Source organism: Schistocerca gregaria, chromosome 3, assembly GCF_023897955.1.
Source record: "Schistocerca gregaria isolate iqSchGreg1 chromosome 3, iqSchGreg1.2, whole genome shotgun sequence".
Classification (NCBI taxonomy): Eukaryota; Metazoa; Arthropoda; class Insecta; order Orthoptera; family Acrididae; genus Schistocerca; species Schistocerca gregaria.
The window spans coordinates 385132168-385159289 of NC_064922.1; the positions used below are offsets into that span (position 1 = coordinate 385132168).

Here is a 27122-nt window from a genome sequence, read left to right on the forward strand (position 1 = left end):
GGGAGCAGTTTCAATCAGAGGCCTGGTGGCCACGTCTCTTTCCTTTCTCCCAGGAACCAAGGGACGTCTAGGGAAGGTGAAGTAGAGATACAAAGAACATAATTTTTTTTAATTATTCCGCACATTAATTCTGGCTATCCGTCTGTTCTCAGTTCTATTGCACCACACTGTGTCTGCCACAGCTGCACGTAGGAGCCAAGTACGTCACCCTCCCGTATACAAATCCCATTTCACGCCCCGGTCCATTGCTATTCCCCTTCTAACCTCACATCACTATTTCCAAGGCTCTCTGGCATTGTATATCACGTTAGCAATGAGCGAAATGGGGATGATGCTGTTGAGCTCTTCAGTCCAGAGACGGGTTTGATGCAGCTCTCCATGCTACTCTTTCCTGTGCAAGCTTCTTCATCTTCTAGTACCTACTGTAACCTACATCCTCCTGAATCTGCTTACTGTATTGATCCCTTGGTCTCCCTCTACGATTCTTAACCTCCACGTTCCCTCCAATACTAAATTGGTAATCCCTTGATGTCTCAGAACATGTACCACCAACCGATCCCTTTTTTCTAGTCAGGTTTTGCCACAAATACCTCTTCTCTCCAATTCTATTCAGTATCTCCTCATTAGTTACATGATCTACCCATCTAATCTTCAACACTCTGCTGGCCGGAGTGGCCGAGCGGTTCTAGGCGCTACAGTCTGGAACCGCACGACCGCTACGGTCGCAGGTTCGAATCCTGCCTCGGGCATGGATGTGTGTGATGTCCTTAGGTTAGTTAGATTTAAGTAGTTCTAAGTTCTAGGGGACTGATGACCTCTGCAGTTAAGTCCCATAGTGCTCAGAACCATTTGAACCATTTTTACAACACTACTATGTAGCATCACATTTCTAAAGCTTCTATTCTCTTCTTACCCAAACTATTTATCGTCCATGCTTCACTTCCATACAAATACTTTCAGAAAAGAGTTCCTGACACTTAAATCTATACTCGATGTTAACAAGTTTCTCTTCTTCAGAATCGCTTCATTGCCATTGCCAGTCTACATTCTACTTCGACAACCATCAGTTATTTTTCTCCCCAAATAGCAAAACTAATCTACTGTCTCATTTCCTAATGTAATTCCCTCAGCGTCACCTGATTTAATTCGACTACATTCCGTTATCCTCGTTTTGCTTTTGTTGATGTTCATCTTATATCCTCTTTTCAAAATACTTTCCATTCCCTTCAACTGCTCTCCCTTTACTGCCTCCGACAGAATTACAATGGCGATACCCTGCTTGCATCTCAGGTATATGTGATATATTAATCACATGCTGCTGATGTTCCTTAGACATATTGAGTCTCACTTTTATCTACGGTAATGATGTAAGCTGAAGCAATGAATTTAAATCTGTACCAGCGCCAGGAAAGGCAACGAGCTGAGTCGTGAATTTCATTTTATATTATGGAGCGATACATACTATGGTAGTCCGTGCAGGAGTGGTAACTGAAGTGCTAGTGTGGCGCAATAGATAGCGGTTGCGCCTAATAAACAAGAGGCGTGTGTTCAAGATCCAGTGCTGCCACAAATTTTCATTCATTGCTTCGCGTACATCAATTCCATACATATTATCATCGATGGGACGTTGAACATTTCATTTGCCACAGATCGAGTCGTTTAGCATTCTCTAAGATAGTTTCTTCCCTTGCCAAAAGAGCACAAAGAGACAAAAGTAAAAATCGCCTGACGTCACCTGCGTTCGTCATATTCGTGTGTATCTTCTGTTTGCTCGTACCCTTCATCTAGCATATACCGACTGTTAGACGTGTTCAACGTTTCCGTCGTCAAAAACGTTTCAGGGCTAGCCTAATATCTATACGGTAATTGTGAGAAAATGACTAACCTAAACTCACTGTCATTGTCATTATCATGATCATCATCATCAGCAGCAGCAGCAGCAGCCACTAGATATCCACTGCTGGAAAACAGCCCCTCCACATTTTTCATGAATTTCTGCCTTCAACTATGCCTATCCATGTTGTTTTTTGCATGTACTATAATGTCATCTATCTACGTTCCATTAGGGTGTTGTCTCTATCTTTTCCTATCTCTTGGAACACAGTAAATTACTTTCTAAGTCCAGCTACTATCCTTTCTGCTGTTTATAAGCAACTCCTCCCAACTCCTACCTCCTCAAACCTCTAATTTCTATTTAGTTTTCACCACGCTCATAGTTACATCTTCTACTACATTCTCTTTCCTGATCGGCTTGCTTCTTTAACTGCGTCTCTCTCTAATTCCCGGTGGCATCTCTCCACTGTTCAGGTATTATTGCGTTGTACGTACATTTCATACTACAGTGTAACTTATATAGTACTTATTTTTCTAGTTGTTTCCTTTTGGCGTTACGTCACATTAATTTTTGTAAAAAAGCACTGTAGTTACTGTAATAAACAATCACAACGTTCAAGTAATGCCTGATATTGCAACAGAAACTGTGTCAATAATTCGATTCACATGCGAATTCGTCGCCACAGCCGGTTTCAACTAGTGCCTGAACGTAATCGGACTTCCATAAAAAGTTAAATCTGCCACATAATATTAGCAGTTTTCGACATGTGTAAGTAGTCCTACTGTGTGTTAAGTAATTGGTTTGGGCCGGCCGAAGAGGCCGAGCGGTTCTAGGCGCTTCAGTCCGGAACGACGCGACTGCTACGGTCGCAGGTTCGAATCCTGCCTCTGGCATGGATGTGTGTGATTTCCTTAGGTTAGTTAGGTTTAAGTAGTCCTAAGTTCTAGAGGACTGATGACTCAGAAGTTAAGTCCCATAGTTATCAGAGCCATTTGAAATAATTGGTTTATTCATAACGACGAGCACTTGCATTGATTGCAAGATACATAATGGCTGACTATGGAAGTATCCTATAGCTTTTGGCAAGAGTGAACTGGTCAAAGCTGGAAATAAACTGCTATAAGATTGTGTTCAGAAACGAGAAGCAGTAACTCTGCCCATGTTGTTGCCATCCATTCTTACATGTCATTCTGAACTACTTCTCATACAATTACTAATACGTACAAACGCAACGACGTCCATCACATTTATTCACGTCCGTGGGACACATGATCATGTGAAGTGTGAACGTTGTCGATTGGTGTGTCATACATCTTTAGATGTCTCCGAAGCCATAAATCTACAATAGTTAGGTCATATGAACCAGAAAGTGAGTCTACTGTACATTCTCAGCCAATCCATCTGCGAGGCATAGTCAGTGGAGCAGTGGACCGTCAGTAATAAACCACATCCATTGTTTTTCTGCAAAGTTAATGTCCTCCAAAAGGGAAAATTGGGAAGAAGTTGTTGGTAAACACCAGCTGTTAATTTTTCCAGCGAAGTATAACGCCCTACGAATCTGTCTCGCATAAGTACTGTCCACTGACTGATACGAAAGCGAAACTGATGCTAGCTCCTAGCATCGTTCAGGAATTTGCAATACCCACTAACGATTAATGCTGTAATTTTGTTTATTTCTTTCTATGAAAATCCAGACTCCATTACGAATGAAATGTAGGCTGTGGGTTTTATTTATTTTATTTTTTTATTTTATTGATTTATTTTAGACGATACACTTTCCTAGAATCCTAAAATTGGCGTTATTTTCTGTCTGTGCTTACATTTACATATTCATCCTACCGCAGATACGAAAGTCCTGATTAACAGTAGAGGAAAGCTTCAGACATGGATTTAAAATAGGGTTAAATGGCATTGATAAGGTTTATTGTTAACATTTTTGTCACCGGTAAAGAATGGAAGAACTAAAGTACCTGTTGAATGGGATGAAAAGCATAAGCCACATAGCACAACAAGATTAAAGGATCACTTTTGATAAAGCTCGTAGTTTTCTCTCATTGCGACGTATAAGTTTTTTAATTTATCTCAAAGGTGTATACAACCTTCCTCTGAAGTGGTCCAGAAGAGTGATACCCTGTGACGTCACACAAGGACTCGTCGACGCTTCAGACAGCAATAGGTCGACACGCGGGAAAAATAGATCACATCTCAGAAGTTGATATGAGCTGTAGGCCGGGTTTATGGTGTTAAATTGGCACCACATTTCACCGAAAATCTTCCCAAGGCCACTGTGGACATGTCACACGATGGCAAGGTCACTATCACTCATTCTACGTCAGCCCTTTGTCTGTCTGCAGTACTGTTGTTCCTACTTCTAATACTGTGGATGATCACAGGAAACTGTCTACCCCACAGCACTCAAGTGATTAAAATAAGCTATTTAACAGGTGTTGCCTAATGTTCACACTCAGTGGCACCCTAATTCGCAGGTGCAGCTGTCGGCGACATGGGCGCTGCAGAGGACATGTGAAAGAACCTGAATTATTCGTCCATATCAGCGTGGGTTCCAGTCTTTTTCTGAACACTTTTTCCACTGTACTTTATGGCGGCAGGTAACATTCCCCTGGTCGTAAAGCGCAACGCGATAGCCAATGTCAGTCGTAGCCGCATAAAGATCCGCGTCACCGTGGGCTCTCGCACTGCCTGAATACGCAAACCGGTAGTCAAATACTGTAGCGACAGCGTTTTTCTTCAAATAGTGTGCTTCCCAATCCATTTTGGACACAACGGGAGAAAAGTTTTGTAGAAACAGCCAGGCTGAATTCCATTCTTTTTTAATAGAGCCGCGGCTACGATGTGTCTTCGCGTACGTGAGGAGAGATTTTCGATTAACATCATTGGCTGTACCACTGGCGTAATGTTTGTCACTTCCTGCGTGAAGTGGGCTGTACATCAATGTTTACTCCGATCACATCGATCATATTATCCCGAAAGTATAACAGCTTCAATTTATTTCTTTAGGAGTAAAGAATTTAGGAGATTACTGTAAATGCTATGACGGATATCAGGACCATGGCCAAACACATTTATTTTTGCGGCATTTCCATTCTGTACTCAGTGCAAACAATTTTACGTCACGTGTCTTGATAAGACAATGTTGTTTTGGCAAATAGACGATGTTAGGAACGTTTGAATGTAGTGAAAACGAATAAAATTTTAGTATAATTTAAACAAAGACTTGAAGCATTTTATATACGACAAAAAGCTATCACGTAAAGAGAAATCTAATGAACCAAGGATGCATCAAGAACAATGAAGAAAGATGAACCAAAAATTTTCTGATAAATAGAAAGTATTATAGCTATCTTGATCCACAGATCTGATACTTTCATAAATGACCCTCATATGCAAGGTATCCAGAAGAGCTACTGAATGGGATGAAAAGTTTAATTCATACTGCGCAAAAAGGTTGGCGGAATACTTTTGCGAAAGCTCGTAATTGGCTCCCGCTGCGACGCCTAAGTTTTAAATTTGGCTCGAAGGTGTATACAACATTCCTCTGTGATGGACAGACGAGTGACGCCCTGTGACATCACCCATGGGCTCGTCGACCCATCAAGCAACAAGAGGTCGATACATGAGCAAAATAGGTCATTTCTCAGAAGTTCATCTGAGCTGCAAGGCTGGTTATTGATGTTAAATTGGCACCATACTTCACCGAAAATCTACCCCACAGTGGACGTGTCACGCGATGGGAAGATCGTGAGACCCCCTGATACCCTCTTTTCACCTCTTATTTTGACGCCTCTGTGATCGAAATCAGAACCGCGACACGCAGCGTTGATACCAAATGATTTTCGTATGGATGGTCGAGGAACACATTTCAGACAGACCGCCACTCAGAATAGACACGAAAAGTACTAGGGGGTGTAACAAAGGGTGTCTGTGAAATTATCCATTCCCCTGGCGCGTTGGTTCTCACGCATTACGCGGTCGGAAACGACAGTTCGCAGTGCGCTGAGCAACAGGATAACATTCTTGACAAAATTTTCCACTGTTACCACCCACTGAGCGTTTCTGTCATACTCTAAGGACATCGTGGGGCTGCAGCTCCACTGAATGTGATCTCACCCGTTTGTAGCGTAGCGTGACAGAAATGTTTGCTGTGCCGTACAGAGTGGAACCACTGGGGATCGTTCAGAACCATACGACGAAATATCAATGTGTGCTGAAGCATTAAATCGTTTTTAAATTTTTGATCCCTCCGTCTTAGAATCCTCCTGTAGCCTGATGACGGGAGGGTACAACATTGACACACGTGTGAATAAAATGGCAACATCCTCTGCGCACCCACCCATTTTTCCCGAGCATGTTAAAATGTAACTGTAGGAAACTTCGACACCATTTCCGTCTTGTGGCTGCTGTGGCGCCTCAAGGTTAGGCAACCCCTTTGACACCCTTAGGTGGAGTTTGACTACCTTTGGGTGCAACAGCAGCCGCCGGACTGAATTGGTATCGAAGTTTCTGATACATACATTTTCAACATGCGTAAGAAAGGTGCAAGGGTGTCAGTAATGGTGTTGCCGAACTGGGTCGTCTTATAGAGACACTTTGTCATTTTGTTCACCCATGTGTCAACGGAGAATCATCCTATAAACACGCCACATCATGGTGGGATGAGAAAGTTTAAAAATACTTCGGATGATATTAATATTTATGCTAATGGTTTCCAACGTTCCCTAGAGGTACACCCTGTACGACATCTACATCTACATCTACATGACTACTCTGCAGCTTCACACTGAAGTGCTTGGCAGAGGGTTCTTGGAACCGCAATCACACTATCTCTCTACCATTCCACTCCCGAACAGCGCAAAGGAAAAACGAACACCTAAACCTTTCTGTTCGAGCTCTGATTTCTCTTATTTTATTTTGATTATCAATACTACCTATGTAGGTTGGGCTCAACAAAATATTTTCGCATTCGGAAGAGAAAGTTGGTGACTGAAATTTCGTAAATAGATCTCGCCGCAACGAAAAACGTATTTGCTTTAATGACTTCCGTCCCAACTCGCGTATCATATCTGCCACACTCTCTCCCCTATTACGTGATAATACAAAACGAACTGCCCTTTTTTGCATCCTTTCGATGTACTCCGTCAATTCCACCTGGTAAGGATCCCACACCGCGCAACAATATTCGAACAGAGGACGAACGAATGTAGTGTAAGCTGTTCGTTAGTGGACTTGTTGCATCTTCTAAGTATCCTGCCAATGAAACACAACCTTTGGCTCGCCTTCCCCACAATATTATCTATGTGGTCTTTCCAACTGAAGTTGTTCGTAATTTTTACACCCAGGTACTTAGTTGAATTGACAGCCTTGAGAATTGTACTATTTATTGAATAATCGAATTCCAACGGATTTCTTTTGGAACTCATGTGGATCACCTCACACTTTTCGTTATTTAGCATCAACTGCCACCTGCCACACCATACAGCAATCTTTTCTAAATCACTTCGCAACTGATACGACACAGCAAAAATTGCTGTCACGCTACACTCCAAAGTGGTAGATCACATTCAGTAGGGTGCACACCGCAATGTCCTTAGAGTATTTTTGAAACGTCCAGGTGTAGACAGTAGTGACCATATTTGTAAGGAACGTCGTCCTGTTGCTCAGAGCACTGCCAATTGTAGTTTTCGACCACGAAATGTGTGGGAATAAATGCCCCAAGGGAGAGGGTGGTCTGTGACGCTTTTTATGCCACCCCATGAGTCATTTTCGGTCGAATTTGAGGGGAAGTGTATGTGAAGTATTTTCCTCGCCGCCCATACAAAAACCACTTGATTTCAACGCTGGGTGTCGCGGTTCTGGTCTCGACATCAGAGGCGACGAAGGAAGGGTTTCAATAAGAGTAAGAGAGGGTATAGAAACCTCCCCATCGTGTGACACTTTCACGGTGGCAATGAACGGAGGTGTGCTGAATTTTGGTCCCAATGTGACGTCATTAACCTACCTTGCAACTCACAAGAACTTTTGAGCTGTGGCCTTTTTCTTTTGCATGTGTCAATACCTTGTTATCTGAAGCGTCGCCCAGCCGGAGGGTGAAATCGTAGAGTGCTATGCTTTTCCACCATTACGGAAAAAGCTGTAGGCACCTTTGAATCAGAATTAAAATATATGCCTGGCAGCGGGAGAGAATTACAGCATTTCGAAAAACTTATCCTTCTATTTTGTTGCGCAATATACACTCCTGGAAATTGAAATAAGAACACCGTGAATTCATTGTCCCAGGAAGGGGAAACTTTATTGACACATTCCTGGAGTCAGATACATCACATGATCACACTGACAGAACCACAGGCACATAGACACAGGCAACAGAGCATGCACAATGTCGGCACTAGTACAGTGTATATCCACCTTTTGCAGCAATGCAGGCTGCTATTCTCCCATGGAGACGATCGTAGAGATGCTGGATGTAGTCCTGTGGAACGGCTTGCCATGCCATTTCCACCTGGCACCTCAGTTGGACCAGCGTTCGTGCTGGACGTGCAGACCGCGTGAGACGACGCTTCATCCAGTCCCAAACATGCTCATTGGGGGACAGATCCGGAGATCTTGCTGGCCAAGGTAGTTGACTTACACCTTCTAGAGCACGTTGCGTGGCACGGGATACATGCGGACGTTCATTGTCCTGTTGGAACAGCAAGTTCCCTTGCCGGTCTAGGAATGGTAGAACGATGGGTTCGATGACGGTTTGGATGTACCGTGCACTATTCAGTGTCTCCTCGACGATCACCAGAGGTGTACGGCCAGTGTAGGAGATCGCTCACCACACCATGATACCGGGTGTTGGCCCTGTGTGCCTCGGTCGTATGCAGTCCTGATTGTGGCGCTCACCTGCACGGCGCCAAACACGCATACGACCATCATTGGCACCAAGGCAGAAGCGACTTTCATCGCTGAAGACGACACGTCTTCATTCGTCCCTCCATTCACGCCTGTCGCGACACCACTGGAGGCGGGCTGCACGATGTTGGGGCGTGAGCGGAAGACGGCCTAACGGTGTGCGGGACCGTAGCCCAGCTTCATGGAGACGGTTGCGAATGGTCCTCGCCGATACCCCAGGAGCAACAGTGTCCCTAATTTGCTGGGAAGTGGCGGTGCGGTCCCCTACGGCACTGCGTAGGATCCTACGGTCTTGGCGTGCATCCGTGCACCGCTGCGGTCCGGTCCCAGGTCGACGGGCACGTGCACCTTCCGCCGACCACTGGCGACAACATCGATGTACTGTGGAGACCTCACGCCCCACGTGTTGAGCAATTCGGCGGTACGTCCACCCGGCCTCCCGCATGCCCACTATACGCCCTCGCTCAAAGTCCGTCAACTGCACATACGGTTCACGTCCACGCTGTCGCGGCATGCTACCAGTATTAAAGACTGCGATGGAACTCCGTATGCCACGGCAAACTGGCTGACACTGACGGCGGCGGTGCACAAATGCTGCGCAGCTAGCGCCATTCGACAGCCAACACTGCGGTTCCTGGTGTGTCCGCTGTGCCGTGCGTGTGATCATTGCTTGTACAGCCCTCTCGCAGTGTCCGGAGCAAGTAAGGTGTGTCTGACACACCAGTGTCAATGTGTTCTTTTTTCCATTTCCAGGAGTGTATGTTACTAAATGGCCAACCCAGATCATTTTTCATGGTGTACAAACCACGAGGTACGTTGCCTTTCTAAAAGATTCCAGAAGCAACAGAAATCTGATTTTCAGTATTTCGTATAAATATTAAGCAAATTTAAAGATTTAAAGTTTTTCATATCCTACACACAGAGACATATAAGTCTTACGTTAATGGTTTAACACAGACAGTTGTTCAACATCATTTATGTCAGTGTTAACTCACAATACGTGATAGTCATCCAATATTTGAGAATAAGAAAGCTTAGTTACTTACAACAATTTCAGACCATTAAGAAACTTATTCTCGCTGGTATCCCTCCGCAAAATGATGAAAGAAGATAAGTTTGCCGGCCGGAGAAGCCGTGCCGTTCTAGGCGCTACAGTCTGGAGCCGAGTAACCGCTTCGGTCGCAGGTTCGAATCCTGCCTCGGGCATGGATGTTTGTGATGTCCTTAGGTTAGTTAGGTTTAATTAGTTCTAAGTTCTAGGCTACTGATGACCTCAGAAGTTAAGTCGTATAGTGCTCAGAGCCATTTGAACCACCCAGATAAATTTATTGTTTACTACACTTTAGCTGTTTATGCAGTAAAAGTTCAGCATCAGGCATGGAAGCTTAAGTTATTAATTCTTTATTACCAACTGTATTCGCAACAGTTCCGCCGATAGTACCCATATATGCCAGTGAATGTAGCTGCAAAATTATAGCATCGCATGACATCTACATTATGAGATATGGCGTCATAAATATTGAGCTGCTTGAAAAATTAGCTTTTGCTTAAAATGCAGCGTAAATTACCCAGTGTTTCACAATGGGAGCTCTTAGCGACTTCCAACTAGCTTTAAACATAATTTAAACATTTTCTAAGCTATTTCTCGCTCACACGCTTTATGTGAAATATTTTACACATTAACCCATTTGTAAAGTAATCACATATTTGAAGCTGATTTACACATATGCCTTCGATCCTTTAAAGAAACGAGGATTTACTTATGTTGATATAATATGTTTTCGGGATGAACCAAACGACTAATCCCTGTAGGGATATTGGAACAATGCAGTGATTTAACACGTCAAATTACCGCTACGCATCATGACATTTACCAGCTATTTTTAACTGCGAACAACCTCACTGAGACCCAAAAATATTATGCCAAGCCTTATGTACAAATCGTAAACGGAACAGCGTTTAGGTACACTGACTCTTCAAATAGTGTCTGCCAATTATTCATGACATCTTACATTTTTTAACTACCAAGTATTCAGTTCGATTGCATACCTATTACGATGTTTAGTACGCACGTGCTTCGTTTATTAGGCAATGTACGGAACTGCTTTGAAGGCTCTCTGCAAATCGAGAAACACAGCATAAACAAGGACTTCGCCAATTATAATCTGGAACTCGTGAACGAGCGGAAGACGTTGAGTTTCATGCGATATGTGTTTGTAGGAATGCTGTTGATTTCAAAAGAGAAGCTACCCGGTCCCTAAAAACGGCGTCACCACACGCGTTCTCTGTAAATCTACATCATCAAAATCTGTACAGTCAGGAATGCGTAGCGTGTTATTGAGAATGCAATAAAAGCTGTAACATTACCTACGTATTTGCGATAACTACCTGCTGAAATCGCGGTTTTTGGAAGGAATGTGAATGATCACAATAAGGATCCTATACAAGGCATAAACGTTTTCGCTCCCAAACGTGATGGATCGAAGAGAACGAAAAATCATTATGTTTGCCTGCGTAGCACAAATATTCTTGGTGGCCACCGAAGTAATGCAGCGTTCCACCTTCTTTTTCTTCTATTTTTAACCATCGCCATGAGGTTTGATGACCTCCAAGGATTCGTAACAAGATGATTGATTTGCGATGGCTAAATTGCAAGTAAAATTAGGTGAAAACGGCTGGTAACACTATCTGTTTAGTAAGAAACGCTCATTCCAACTGCGGAATATTACAGCACAGTGTATTTTCCCAACTGGAGAGAATTTTTGGTTTCTTTTCCGCCTTTGTTCTATTTATTCAGACCTTCAGAACTCTCTGTTCTGCTGAAAAACAGCTGTCGCTGATGTATTTCTGTCTGTTGATGCCAGCTCAACGCCGTATCGACGAGTGCAACTCCTGGGCTAGCGACCGGTGGTAGGGGCGCAGAGGTAGGCCACCCGGCGCGCACGGTTCTTGATTGCACTCGACTCGGCGCTGTGGACTCGGTTGTTTACCTGATCACTGCCGTCCGAGCTACTACTCTCGATCTATACGTTCCCGTGACTTCTTTAGCGCTAGCCGTTCTGACACTCCAGAAACGTCTCACCTTCGGATGTCTACAACATAAATAACTAATACGATACAAGAAACTTCAACATCACAGCGCGTCAGCAATCGTTGGTTAATATATTAAAAAACTAAAAACCCGCCTCGATTGCGAAAAAAGCACAGGGTTTTTAGTTTTTTTAATAAAATACGATACAACTTCTTGCGAAAGGCATCTTTTATCGCACGTTACATTTTTCAGAAGACCAGAGAGCTACAGGGTGATCATAAAGCCAGTATAAGTTTGAAAAAATTAATAAACCACGGAATAATGTAGATAGAGAGGTAAAAACTGACACACATACTTGGAATGACGTGGGGTTTTTTTAGAACAAAAAAACAAAGTTCACAAAATTTCCGACAGATGGCGCTGGACAGCAAAACGTCAGTAACTGGTACCCTGACGGATGAGAAGTACGCTGATATGTTACAGAATCGCAACATCCCCAGCCTGGCTGATAAACACCTGCTGGAACGTACGGTGTTTATATGGGATGCCGCTCCACACCATATTGCTAGACGCGTGAAAGATCTCTTGCGCGCGTCGTTTGGTGATGATCGTGTGCCCAGCCGCCACTTTCGTCATGCTTGGCCTCCCAGGTCCCCAGACCTCAGTCCGTGTGATTATTGGCTTTGGGGTTACCGGAAGTCGCAAGTGTATCTCGATCGACCGACATCTCTAGGGATACTGAAAGACAACATCCGACGCCAATGCCTCACCATAACTCCGGACATGCTTTACAGTGCTGTTCACAACATTATTCCTCGACAACAGCTATTGTTGAGGAATGATGGTGGACATATTAAGCATCTCCTCTAAAGAACATCGTCTTTGCTTTGTCTTACTTTGTTATGCTAATTATTGCTATTCTGATCAGATGAAACGCCATCTGTCGGACATTTTTGAACTTTTGTATTTTTTTGGTTCTAATAAAACCCCATGTCATTTCAAGCATGTGTGTCAATTTTTACCTCTCTATCTACATTATTCCGTGATTTATTCAGTTTTCAAATTTATACTGATTTTTGATCACCCGGTATTTGATTTTAATTTCATAGATGAAAGATGGAAAATCTTCATAGGCTGTACTACGTCACCTTACAAGAAACACGATGACGCAATACTGTTGTGCTGTTTCTTATATGTTCTTCAGGCGTTGCATCAGCATTATTCTGGGAACTGACGGCCATGAAAGCGTAAAGACTATACTTATGAAGTTATTCAAACATTTATATTTCTGAACAACATCCCTCTGTTAACTGGCATTGTACATTAATCTACTTCGAGGGTCATTCGTTCGTTGGGATATGGAAGTTAGTCTGGCAGGCTGTGAAAGGATAATGCGAGGGGATTTATCGAGATGTGAGAGAGCTGGGTTACTGAGAGGAGTAAATGATACTGTGATGTCGACATACTCAACTGAAGACTGAAGACTGAAGACTAAAGACTGAAGACTGATAATCAGCGACAAATATCAAAAACAATAATAACGAAAACTGGTCTACAGTTAATCTGACAAAAACTTCGTCGCAGCTGCAACAGCATTGTGACCAAGCCCGTTCTGCACATTGAGTTCGATGTTAACTATAGGTGTTGCACATCCATTATCACCAAACCCTTGACTACGACGACGAATGTGTTACGGGGCCGCCGCTTACGACACAGGTTAACGTCGGTTGACAGCAATTTTATCTAATGAATTATATCTCCTGAACCACAGAACCATTTCTAGAAGCGTTTCTAGTTTAAGGTCAGCAAATGCACGAGACCACTTGTTTATCGAAATGCTAATTGTCTGCTTTTCAGGTATCTCTATTGCGGTCTGGACTGCGATTTCTGTATCATTCCACCGGTTTGCACTGGAGCTCTTTGATGACGAAATGTGGCAAAAAGGAGTAAATTATTTTTGGGAGATTAAGGGTGATTTTAGTGACTGTCACCCTTTACAACATACGGGGTACTCAAGTGAAAACGAGGCAGATGGAAAAAACGTAGTCAGCCGTTGTGGACAAGCGGTTCTAGGCGCTTCAGTCCGGAACCGCGCTGCTGCTACAGTCGCAGGTTCGAATCCTGCCTCGGGCATGGATGTGTGTAATGACCTTAGGTTAGTTAGGTATAGGTAGTTCTACGTCTAGGGGACTGGTGACCTCAGATGTTAAGTTCCGTAGTGCTCACAGCCATTTGAACCATTTTTTGAAAAAACGTAAATAAACTGTTTATTATTTCAATAGCATTCTCCATAATTGTTAATACATTTATCCCAGTGTGAGAAAAGACGGCCAAAGCCTTCAGGAAAAATGTTTGCAATTGCCTACGGGACCATGATCGTACCCAGGAGAGAACCGCTTCATCCGAAGTAAATCGACGGGCACGAATGTCTTTCTTCAAGACTACAAAAATATAGCAATCGCATGGTGAGGGGTCGAAACTTACGGAGCATGCGTAAGGAATTACGCAGCAAAACTTACGTCACCTTGGTAACATGTGGGCGAGCATTGTCCTGCAAAAGAATGATGACGTTCGTCAACATTTCTGGCCGTTTGGTCTTCATGGGGCTCTTCAATTTTTGGGAATTGTTCACGTACCTCTGTGAGTTACTTGTGGCGAGCCCTCCCCATGCGATTTGTATATCTTTCGAGCCCTGAAAAAAAGATATTCGTGGACGTTGATTTGCTTCGGACGAAGGGCTGTACGCCGGGATACACCAGTGGTTTCGTAGCCAGCAAACATTTGTTCATGATGGCGCTGACCTTCTTGTCTCACATTAGAATACATGTATTAACAGTTACGGCCATTACTTTTTTCCCCTCTACCTCGTTTATTTTACTTCCCCTTATGACAATCAGATTTATCCGCTACTTCTGTTCAGGTAAATTTTTAAGGACAAACAGAAGACAAAAATCTTTGCTTGGTTTGTGGATAAGGATATCTTGTGCTGATCTTATGGCAGCTGACATAACTACATGCTGCATCGGTGTACGTAGAATCATTTTGAAAATAAACCACAAGTAGCATGTAGCATTCTATAACCAAACGCAAGTGAACAGCAGATAAACGAAATCCAGAGGTTTATTACTCATTTTAGTTTTTGAAGTAACAATCTAATGAAACAACGCGAATACGTAAATTTTAATATGTTGTCGTCATTTGTGGTACGGTGACAACATAGTTTTGGCAACGAAAAATCACCGCTGCTTATGTTAGCTTCGTACATAGTCATTTCTTCGTTTAATCTGCTGCGTCAGTTGTTCGATATATTGAGGGGATATTTCTGTTGAAATATGTTCATCGTTTGCAATGTTTCAGTATGTTACATAAACAACCAAACTGTGCTGATACGTTAATTTGTGTTTGAATGTGTGTGTGTGTGTGTGTGTGTGTGTGTGTGTGTGTGTGTGTGTGTGTGTGTGACAATTTTCTGGCTGGACTTCACAAAATAAAAAAAAGGAAAAAGTTCTATGTAAACATATAGCCGGAAATTCTTCATGTGTGCAGTAGTTGCGAGTTACTCAATAAATGTTCCACTTAATCATTCCCATGACATTTATTTGGCGAGCACGTTCATATTCCTTTTATGAATGGCTGTGCGAATTTTAATGGAGGCGAGACTGCACTGCTGAACCAGAGCACGCTTCCAGAAAAGAGTGTTTTGTGTAAACCACTGTTTACCGTATCATTGCTGGGATAGCCATAGAATCACAAATAATGGATCGAGGTAGATTGTCTACTACGGCTGACCATAAAAGAAAACAATCTTTAGGTGGCTAGGGTGCTAGTATCAATACACAAATCGCTGTAGGTTGCTATACATCTCATTATAGATTGTGGACGATACTTCACCAGTAGTTCAAGCAGTGCCAATGTGCACAGCGTCTTTCGCTTGGTAGTAAACAGCTGCTGAACTTCATTTTCCAATACACTACGCTGCACAATTAAAGGATTACTTATTCGAAACCAATTAATTGTCTCGCATTTCAAATCAGAAGTATGAAATTTGGCTCAAAGGAACCTACAACCTTTCATGGTGAAAAATTGTGGCTCCCTGTGACGTCGCTCACAGGCACGGCGACGCTTCAAAGTGTCGTCAATGGCGACAAAAGGCCACAGCTCAGAAATTCATGTGAGGTTAAGTTGGATCAGTGACGTTAAATGTCACCATAACTCTGCTCAGCACCACCGTGCAAGTGGCACACATGGTTAAGCTTGTCACATCCCCTTTTACCCACATTTCACCTTTTCTTTTGATGCCTGTGTGACGGCGGTCAGAACCGCAACAACTTGCGTTGAAATAACGCAGTTTTCTTACGGATGGGCTGAGGAAAACGTTTCAGAATACCCCCTATCAAAATCGACACGAAAAGGCCTCAGGAGGTGATATAAAGGTGCCAATGAAACCACCCTTTCTCTTGGGACGTTGATTCCCACGCATTTCGACAACGATTGTTCGCAGTTCGATGAGAAACAGGATGACGTAATTGATGACGTTTGACACTGCTGTCACGTCCTGGGTACGCGGTGCTGTAACCCCATTGAACATGATCTGACGTTTCGTTTTTGGAGGGTGGGACCGTCCAAAACCATTCGAGGAAATGTGGACGTGATCCGAAGCAGCAAAGTGTTTTTATGCTTTCTGGCTCTTTTGCTTCTCGCCTTCCTGTGGCGTGATTACGAGGGTGGAGGCGCCGCTACATTAATATGTGCATGAATACAATTGCAAATGAATCCTCTTATACCCCCGTTCGGTAACATCATCAGTACCAACCGTGCAACTTTGTTGAGGACGTTAAAAAGGTGTCAGGAACCTCGACACCAGTTGAAACTCGTGAATGCTCTAGCATCTGAAGGCTGCGCAACCTCTTCGAATGTCCTTAGGTGGTATTTGCCTGACTTCGGGCAATAGAGCAGCTGCGAGGCTGAATGGACGTCGAAAGTTCCGACAGGTCAATTTTTAACGTGGTCAGCAAATGTACGTGGGTGGCAGCGAGTGTGTTGCCGAACTGGAAGGTTTTAGAGAGACCTTTTCAGTTTTATTCATGCACATGTTAATGTTACGCCATACCCACGGGATCACGGCACAGGAGGGTGTGAAGCAGGAGGTCTAAACAATCATAACGCCCTATTCTCCTGCAGATAGAGTTCACATTTCTTGGAATGGTTTTTGTACAGTTCCTAGTGGTTCCAACCTATATACCACAGCAAATATTGTGAACCACTACATTCCAAAGGGGTCAGATCACATTAAGTGGATTGCAGTCCCGTGATGTCCTTGGAGTAGAGGTGGAAAGGCCGAGGGATAGCATCAGTGTAGAACGTCGTCTTGTTGCTGTTCGCAATGTGAAATATCGTTTTCGACCGCGAAATGTGTGGGAATGAAAGCGTGAAGGGAAGGGGTGCCTCCATTGGCGCCTTTATGCCACCTCCTGAGGTCTTTTCGTATCGATTCTGGGCGTCGACATGTCCGAAATGTTTTTCTCACCCACCCATAACAAAACTGTGCGATTTCAGCGTCGGCTGTCACGGTTATGACTTCTACCACAGACGTGGCAAACAAACGGGTGAAATATAGAGGGAATGAGTCGACCTATCCATCGTGTGACACGTCCAAGGTGGCGATTGGCAGAACTGTGATGAAATATGGTACCAATGAGACATCATTGACCCACCATTAAGCCACATATACTCCTGAGCTGCGCCCTTTTCTTCTCACGTGTCGACACTTTGCTGTTTGAAGCGTCGCTGTATCGGATCGGAATGTGACGTCACAGGGCGCCTGCTTTCACCACACTTTGCGCTGTTACAGAGGAAGGTTTTGAGCCAAATTCTAACTTATGTCGTCGGAATGGGACACAGTTTTGAGTTTTCGAACAAACGATCATTTAATTTTGCTGCACAGTGTAGTTTGTTACATGTCAGACGTTTGTCTCTTTCTTCTTGTTACAGAGGACAAAGGAAACATGGCAGAGATGGGGGTGACCAAATTTTCTGGTGATAAGATGAAAACTCTCAGGAAACACCAGCAGCGGTTTAACGTTAATATGTGGGATTAAATTACAAATGTCTCACAAGTGTGTCAAAATGTTCGCGAAGAACGTCTGTATACGTATCGTTTACAAACACTTTATTGAAAACACCTTTCCACAGTTGCTGCACGACGTACTAATGAAAGTAATGGCTGGTATGAGGTTCATCGTGATGGGCCTCCAGCACACTTGAGACATACTGTTCGAGACGCATTAATTATGTCGACCATGACTGAAGGAAATATAACAGAGGGCCAGACCCGTTGCCCGCATGTCCCTCCAACGTCACTCTTTTTTATTACTTTCCCTGTGGCCGTCTGGAGCAGAAGTTTATGCAGCACATTCATAATGAAACACATCGTGAGATGTTTCAGTCATAATAGTTTCATAATCCTCGCATTCGTGACGCATCTAGCATACTGTTGTTCTGATTTCCATGATTCGGATTGTCGTATTCGAGTTACTACTGGCCTCAGGAGAAAGGATGGACCAATATGTTCATATATTTTATCACTAAAGACTCTTTCTGTCCCTATTCATCCTGTATTTCCTCACGAGCGAACCCGTAATTCAAAAGTTTCTTCGGGCAACCACAGTCAGCAGGGATTGTGTGGAGTCATTGCCGACTTAATCTGTTCGGGCAGTTTAGCAAAGAACGAAAGTAGTGAGCGGAGCCAAACACAAACGCTAATTTCGGATTTTGCCGTGCTGTAGTTAGAGACAATAGACCTCTCTCGCCACCACCATGGTTTCAAAGCCTCGCTAGGACCTATACCGCTGAACAGGTAAGGAGGTGGTTATGGCCTTGTGGGCTGGCTAGTTCCAGAATGGAGGTATGTGAATATGCTTGTTTAATTTGCAGAAGTGTGTTATATGAATTGTTTCTATGTTAGTTGTGTTAAGAAGACGTTTCGGCATTCCGTGTTATGGGGATAACAATTAACTTTGGGCGGGGGGAAGTTTTGCTCGGATCTGGTCTGTTCGAACACGAACAATCACGTCACGTGTCCAGAACATGTTCTTTTCGTCATCGTAATCTCGATTTCGTTTTGCATCATGTGGAGGACTTACCGTGACATTAGTCCCGTTTATAAATGATCAATTTTAGTGTTGAACTCCGTAGTCTCTGTCTAACACGTTGTAACGTGTTCGTGGTTCTATAGATTTTACACAGTGGTCCCACATGTATGGAAGAGCGTGAAAGTCTGTACCGAACTAATCCCGTTATCAATTATGAATTGTTGCAATTAAAGAAATTTTTAACGAAATAACAGAAACATCACGCACTTTCCGTCTGCCTTTGTTCTATGCTTGTTGCAATAGTAACTGCAGAAGGGAAGAATCGTCGCATACGTCCTGTAACTATCGGAGTGCGCAAGACCTGCTTGATGGTTTGCGGTGATTCAAATTAATCCTAGCCTTTCTGATGCGAGTCTGAATACAATCCACGTACTCTGAACCTTTTTAATTCATTCATAATAATACTTCAGCGGATCTCCAAGTAATAATCGTTTACAGTTATTATGTTCTCTTACTTACCATTTACACTTTCATAAATGTGGTTTCAAGTGCTGTTAGTGGTGATATGACGTGTTTGGTCTATTCCTATAAAAAATCTTCACTGTCATTATGTAAAGAATCCCATTGTTTGGGAAATTGATTTGCTACCACCTAGTTATGCTCCATCCCCCTACTTGTATTTATGTGCAAGTGAGAGATATGCAAGCCATATAAGAATTTCGAAAGTTAGAGAAACGACCACAAACAGAGTGGTGGATGTAGCATGGATCAATACATTAAGCATTACATTGCCTTGCCTGACCGGCTACCTCGATTTAGCATTATCCGTTGTGTTCATTAATTAATTACCCACCTTGTTGGGTCACATTCATTGTGTTTTCAATAAACGATCGAAGCATGAAAGGCAACAGAGGTAGCGTAGCTGGAACTCGACGTATTAATCTATGTTTGAATGAATATTGTTCCTTCCGTTAAATGCTCACATTCAAATGCGAAGGTAAACTGCAAATAAATGACAAGACATTTAAACATCCCCTTTTCTTGTAACCACACTTCTTAAGAATCCTTTGCGAATAATTTGTGACACATATTACATTTTTAACACCTCTCTTCAATTGACATATTATGCGTACCTGCAGAACCGTTTGGCACCGTCTGCAAGTCATTGAAATGACGAGGCAGTGCATGGCCCGACAAGTTAACTGGTATGCAGAACAAAAGAAGGACATTTCATATGTCCTTTCTGAGTTTTTTTACTTGTAAACTTTGTGAAATGTTTTCTAAATATCTAAAATTCGAAACGTCTTTTCAGTCAACGCCTTATTTATCAATACTATATTTATTAATAAAGGGAGCCAATTTCATAAACGTATCTACAATTAACAATTTTGTGTTTGTGTGTGTGGGGGGGGGGGGGGTGTAAATAATATCAAAAATACGTTCAAATGTTTGTGAATTCCTAACGGATCTAACTGCTGAGGTCATCAGTCCCTAGACTTACACACTACTTAAACTAACTTTTGCTAAGAACAACACACACACCCATGCCCGAGGGAGGACTCGAGCAATCCGTGACATGGCGCCTCAAACCGTACGGCCACTCCGCACGGCAATAATATCATCTAGACCGCTTAATACATATCCATTTATTACTACATGTTTCGGTTGCTGTCTCTGTTAAAAAATGGCTCTGAGCACTATGCGACTTAACTTCTGAGGTCATCAGTCCCCTAGAACTTAGAACTGCTTAAATCTAACTAACCTAAGGACATCACACACATCCATGCCCGAGGCAGAATTCGAACCTGCAACCGTAGCGATCGCTCGGCTCCAGACTGTAGCGCCTAGAACCCCACGGCCACTCCGGCCGGCTGCTGTCTCTGTCAGATACAGAAAGGACAGTTGTGAATCAAGGATCATTGTCAGTTTCTATAAAACCTCCACCGAAGCGGCGAGTTAACGCATTAGTCGTCGTGAGCTGTGTAACTCTTCCTCTGCCGCGCAGAGGGACTGCGGTGTAGTTAACGTGAGCTCCGCATGGAGCAGTGCGGGAGAAGTTTTGCTAGCGCGCAACGCAGCGCTGGTCCTCAACGCCTGTGGCGCAGCGAAAGCAGAGGACAAACATATCATTTTATCCGTGCTCGGTATAACAACGCCTGTCAGTGTTGATTAATCTCTCACAAGGACTTGGGCTTTCATACTTAGATAATGTGAAAGGTGGCACTACGTTCATATCTATGTTTACGAATGATTCCGCAGTCGAATACTAAAAAAAAATGTTCAAATGGCTCTGAGCACTATGGGACTTAACATCTGAGGTCATCAGTCCCCTAGACTTAGAACTACGTAAACCTAAGGACATCACACACATCCTTGCTCGAGGCAGGAGTCGAACCTGAGACCGTGTGGAATACTAAAGATCAGATAGTGTTTAAATACCTGTGTCCTTCACAGCTGTGCCTGAATGTATTCGTAAAAGGTAGGAAGGTAAATCAGTTTAAGAACTGCATTTTCGTTATAATCGTCCTTAGGTTGGCTATTCGGATCGGTGTGGTCCCCAGCTTCGCTTATGACAGTTTTAGCCTTGTCACGTGTTTGCTTTGTGCTCCTACGAAGTAAACATGTATGTGACACTTTTTATCAGCACCAGCAAAAAACAGCGCTATGTAATCTGTTTCATGCGCTCTGATGGTGTTCTAGGACCGGAAATCCATAGACATTTCTGCCGGCCGGAGTGGCCGAGCGGTTCTAGGCGCTACAGTCTGGATCCGCGCGACCGCTACGGTCGCACGTTCGAATCCTGAATCGGGCATGGATGCGTGTGATGTCCTTAGGTTGGTTAGGTTGAAGTAGTTCTAAGTTCTAGGGGAGTGATGAACTCAGACGTTAAGTCCCATAGTGCTCAGAACCATAGACATCTCTCAGAAAATAGGTTCATTGTTCAGCCAAGACTAAATATTTACCGGCGGATGCTGCAGAACAAGCGAGTAGGGCGAGGAGAGAGCAGAATGTTCAGTTACATCCATTGATGACGCTGACATTGAGCAAATCTCTGATCTGGTTTGGTTTTGCAAATGAGTGACTCTCGATGGAAAGGCTAAACAAATGCACATTACTCATGGGTTTCCAAGTGCACCATCAATAGCAGGCTCAACTAATACCTGTGCAAGATGCGTTATAAATCAACAGAATGGAGAGCGCAGGTGCAATCACATCAGACTCTGTCAGCAGCTGGTGGACCTCCATGCTGATGAGGCGAAGCGGTTTTGTAAGGAATCGTCACTGGAAATGAATCAAGGAGCTATCAGTTCTGTCCACAGTACAAATCCCAGACCAAGGGAAGGTAACCCATACACCGTATCTCCAGCGAAAAAAAAAATTCAACTGTTAACATTCTGCAGAAAAGTGTTGCGCACCGTGTTTTGAGACGCGCAAAGGGCTAATTCTGACACATTATCAGTAAAACAGGTCAACAGTAAACTTACCGGACGCATGTTTTGCAGCGAGCTGAAGCCTTCCACTTGAGTCAAATTCCGAGGTCTATTGTCAAACAGAGTTCTTATTTGCATGACAAGGCGCCTTCTCATATCACTATCCGCACCGTTGAAACTCGTCAGAATAACCATTTCAAGGTTTTATATCATCCAACATACAGTCGCGATCTCGTTCCGTCGGATTTCCATTCGTTTGGTCCACTTAATGACGGTTTAAGAGGCCTTCCAATCATGTCTGATGAAGCGGTGAAGCCAGCTCAACCGGAAACTTACCTCTGAGGATATCGAAAGGCTTAACCAACTATGGGGCAGTGTATTTCAAGTCAGACTGAGTGCGTTGAAAAATGGCGTCGTTTTAAAACTTTTACTGTTATTGTAATGAAGTAGAAGACACTGTGCAGACACTTCTTGTTTAACATCCACTTCGTCAACTTTATCTTACATGTGAGGAAAATTTTTGTGGTTAGTACACTGTCTTGAGTCCCAAACTTTTATTTCGGTCTTTTGGCCTGACTTGTAATTCCATTCTTAAGGGATAGATTAACGATTCTTGGACGTTAAATGTGCTCCAGTGTATCACCTTCGTGTCAGCACGAAATATTCATCATTTGCAACGGGGACACATGGTGAACGACATTATAGTTCAGACACGTGTAGGCCGTTGCAGCAGCAGTCCTGATTCAACAACAGTAGTAGAGCCGGCCGGAGTGGCCGTGCGGTTCTAGGCGCTACAGTCTGGAACCGCGAGACCGCTACGGTCGCAGGTTCGAATCCTGCCTCGGGCATGGATGTGTGTGATGTCCTTAGGTTACTTAGGTTTCAGTAGTTCTAAGTTCTAGGGGACTGATGACCTCAGAAGTCAAGTCCCATAGTGCTCAAAGCCATCTGAACCATTTAACAACAGTAATCTCGAAATTTACCCTATTAAAAGCAAACAAACTTCTCGTATGGAAACAGTTGTATTAACGGGGCGAATTTCGAGATTCATGTCGTTAAATAGAAGATAACGCCATAGAGTCCAAAGCAATTTTGAGCTACAGATCCATTCAACATCTCTTACTGACCCAGAAATGAGACATTTTGTGGTGAAATGAAAGCGACAGAGTGAAGCAGATGCAGTCTTCGAGAATGGAGCTGTAGCGCATTGGAGTAAAAGAGAAAAAGAAATATTCGCACTTGAAGACGGCGTATGAGTAACAAATATATTTCTAATCTAAAACTACGTGCAATTCAAAAATTATTGTTTAAAACGAAAATGTTGCTTGCATACTACATTATGCCTGAGTCACAGATGGATACCTTAACTGATTTGAAAGCATTAACTTAAAATATACGTACGTATTAAAATTTTGTACTGTTGATTTCCGCGCCTTAATATGACTATTTCGCGTAAATTACGCAGTCACGCAAAACTATTGTGAACTGTATTTGCTTATGCGTTCGCCGATAGTGTAAATATTGGATAGATACCAAGCATAATGGCTGAAAGCAACGGTTTATGTTTCCTCGTTAACATTCTATACTTAATAGGCAGGCGCTACAACAAGGGCTCGGTTTGTCTTCGCAAGGCCCCCCTCGCCGGCCTCATGTTAACAACAGCCTGCAGCACGAGCCGTGAGGATGGAGCCCTCACGCCCACCAGCCAGTTGCGCGCGCAGGCAAGAGCTACTCTGCTATGCGGGCTTTGTTTTCTTTATCTGTAACTTTCTTTCTGTCTTCATCTGAAACGGTACCAGGTAAATGGATACGTAGACTTTAGTGGATGTTATCACTTTCAATAAAAGAATTTCCTTTGCGACTACGTTTGTGGAGTAAAAGTTTATATTCTTTGCCTTTGTGTCTTATTTAGCCTTCAGCATGAGAACACGATTTAGCCAACACCAGTTGTACAATATAGCCTTTAACAAATCACATATTCAGCGCTGACAACAATTACAAAAAATTATATTAAAAAACTTTTAAATGAACTTATTACTTTGCACGTAAATATGCAAAAATTATTTATCAAAAGTTACTTGTTCTATTTTCTTCTATTTCAAAAATCTGAAGAACTAGTGAGATGCATTTTAGAGGGTTTACCTTAGTTGCCGATTCCATTTAGAACAGTAATTTTCACGATGACTCATTCGTCTTTAACGGATACTTAGTTTAATACCGTTGCAAGTGCTCGATGGCTAGACTAGAAATAGATAACGCACAACAATGTAATCAACAACACATTGGGACACTCAGAGTGATACTAAATTCTATTCACACCAAGAAAGCCTCAGACGACATTTTAGGCATTGCTCTTATGTGAAAAGAAACTGTAAGTAATAATTTGAAAGAATTTTTTAAAAGCATATTTATTTCAATTATTATCTAATAACATACCCAATATCGAAATATATTGTAATTACCTGCTTATCTGAATCACGTCAGACTATCTTTAGAGTTAGTATACTTTTAAACTTCTACTTTTCCGTACGTGTAAGCACCTGTGCTCTAACGTTATTGCAAACCAGAATAACATGATGTACAGCCTAATAGGGACACTTCATATGGTATATTTTTGTGCCTGTACGAGGTAGTTTACATACGTTGCTGTTATGGTGGCAAGTAATGTGGGGAGACAAACATATATGGAACAGAAATAGATTGTAAGGTTTGCAGAGTCTGAGTGCGGTATCAATCTATTGAAACTACAATCATAGTTGTGATTAAGTACAACGTTCGTTGTGTTAGGAGATAACAATAAATGAACGAACTGTATCACATGTCGTTTCTTTCCATGGTTATTTTTATCATGTACAAATTTTTCGCATTTATCCTACATGCAGTTAATTTAACGACACCTATGTCACAAATGGTTTATGCGATAGTGTCTGATAAGAGGCGGGTGTCAGCAAATCGCTGTAGCTATTATTGTGGAGCTGTATTAATGGGCATCTGAAAACAAATTTGTTAGATCAAGAAATATATCGGTAGGCCTAAAGTGTTTGACATTGGTCTCAGCCACCTGAAACTGGTCGCGCAGGTGTAATTTAGAGCGACTTTCACTCTGTTACATAGTAACAATAAATGGAGAAATTTCACTGCAAGTCACTGCTTTGTTTTGGTGCTTTTATCATTTACGAAATATTTGCATTTAAACTAATTACAGTTAATTTGACGATGTATTTTAATTAAGAAATCTAATATGTGTTAGCAAGAGATAAGTAAAGGCTGTCAGAGATCTAGCCATTCAGTGTGGAGACGAATCGACGGACACCAGAAAGTGAAAATGGTTTCCCTTCTTTGGGCATTCTATGTTTTGCTCAAGGTATACGCTGGGTAAAGTGGTAATGTCGGCGTCTTTGGCTTTTGTACAGGTGCGTGTGTCAACAAGTTGTCAGTTTTAACAAACGTAAGAGGAGGACAGCATGTCTGTGGTTTCAGCAGAGCAGAGCCCTACGGCGGAGGCTGCAGGGCGAGCCCTGGCACTCACCGTGGGGGCAGTCCCTTCTCTTCCCTCCCCTGCCGCTGACCGCGTGCTGACGCTGCCGAAGGCGTCGTGGGCCGAGCTGGAGTCAGCGGGTTGTGCTGACCGCTCTCCGCCGGCGACTGCCTGAGCGCCCCACGGACGCCTCGCGTCGGAGGCGGCAGCGTCGGCGTCGGTGGTGGCGTCGGCGCCCGCAGCGCCGCGGCGGCCGCGCGCGCAACCCGCAGCTGCCCCCGGCCCCGGCCCCCGGCCCCGCCCCCGCGATGCTCGGTCAATACGGCCGCCGCGCCGCCCGCCCCCACCGCCGACACTTGGCCGCCCCCGCTGGCCGCCGCCGCTGCCGCCTCCTTTGTTCCCAGAACAGGTGGCCGCCGGCGTCGTGCTATCCCTTTACTCGCGATTTCACACGCCGGCCCCTCCCCCTCCCCTCTATACATCACACGTACGTCTTTGAAGCCATATTTATGTCACTACTGCCATTCATCTCGAATTTTGATGTTTGTATTACCCATCCGCTGTACTTTCTTCATTGAGATCATCAAGCCGCTGAAAGCATCCGAAATTTACTGAATTAATGTATAATTTATTATACTACAATAGCTTACTTATATAGAAAACTTGCCAAGTACGCGGCATTACCAGATTATGCATTTATTCAAGTCTTGTACTAGGGCCTTTCATCCTTCCCCATCTCTCTGTCCATCTCCACCTCCCCTATCTCTCTCTGCCCCCTCCAACCCCCATTTCCTGTTCATTCTCGCCTCTCTCTCTCTCTCTCTCTCTCTCTCTCTCTCCGCTCCCCCTTCCCCTCTCTGTCCTTCCACTCCTCCCCCTTTCACTGTCCATCTGCTCCTTAGACCTTCCGTCTATCTCCTCCTTCCCTCCATCTCCTCCTCCGCTCTCTGTACCTCTCTCTGTCCTTTCACTCCTCCGCCTCTCGCTGTCCATCTGCTCCTCAGATCTTCTGTCTGTCTGCTGCTTCCCTCCATTTTCTCCTGCGCCTCTCTTCTCTCTGTCTGTCCATACCCTCCTCTCCCCTTTTATCTCCACGTTATCACTTCCACCACAACACAAAGTTGCCCTTTCTTATTACTTAGACAGTAAGCAATATGTGTACAAAGTTTGGCTGAAATCGATCTAGAGGTTTGCAGGAGCTCTTTACCCATAGCTTTGACCGTATTCACGCATTTCACTGATATTTCACATACAAAAACACTGTTGGACAGTAATAATCACAGGCAACGTTGAACGACACGAAACAATACGTACGTAACAGAGGTAGAGTGATACATTTATAATG

At 43.5% G+C, this 27122-nt stretch overlaps 1 protein-coding gene across 1 annotated transcript in view; it reads right to left on the reverse strand.

Moving 5' to 3' along the window:
- The window catches only part of LOC126353999 (slit homolog 2 protein), a 1283043-nt gene extending 1257022 nt beyond the window's left edge, over window positions 1-26021 (reverse strand). The window contains exon 1 of the mRNA XM_050003305.1: window positions 25829-26021. The gene's annotated coding sequence lies outside the window, so the exon portion shown is untranslated. The remainder of the gene's footprint in view (window positions 1-25828) is intronic.
- Between the last annotated feature and the right edge of the window lie 1101 nt (window positions 26022-27122).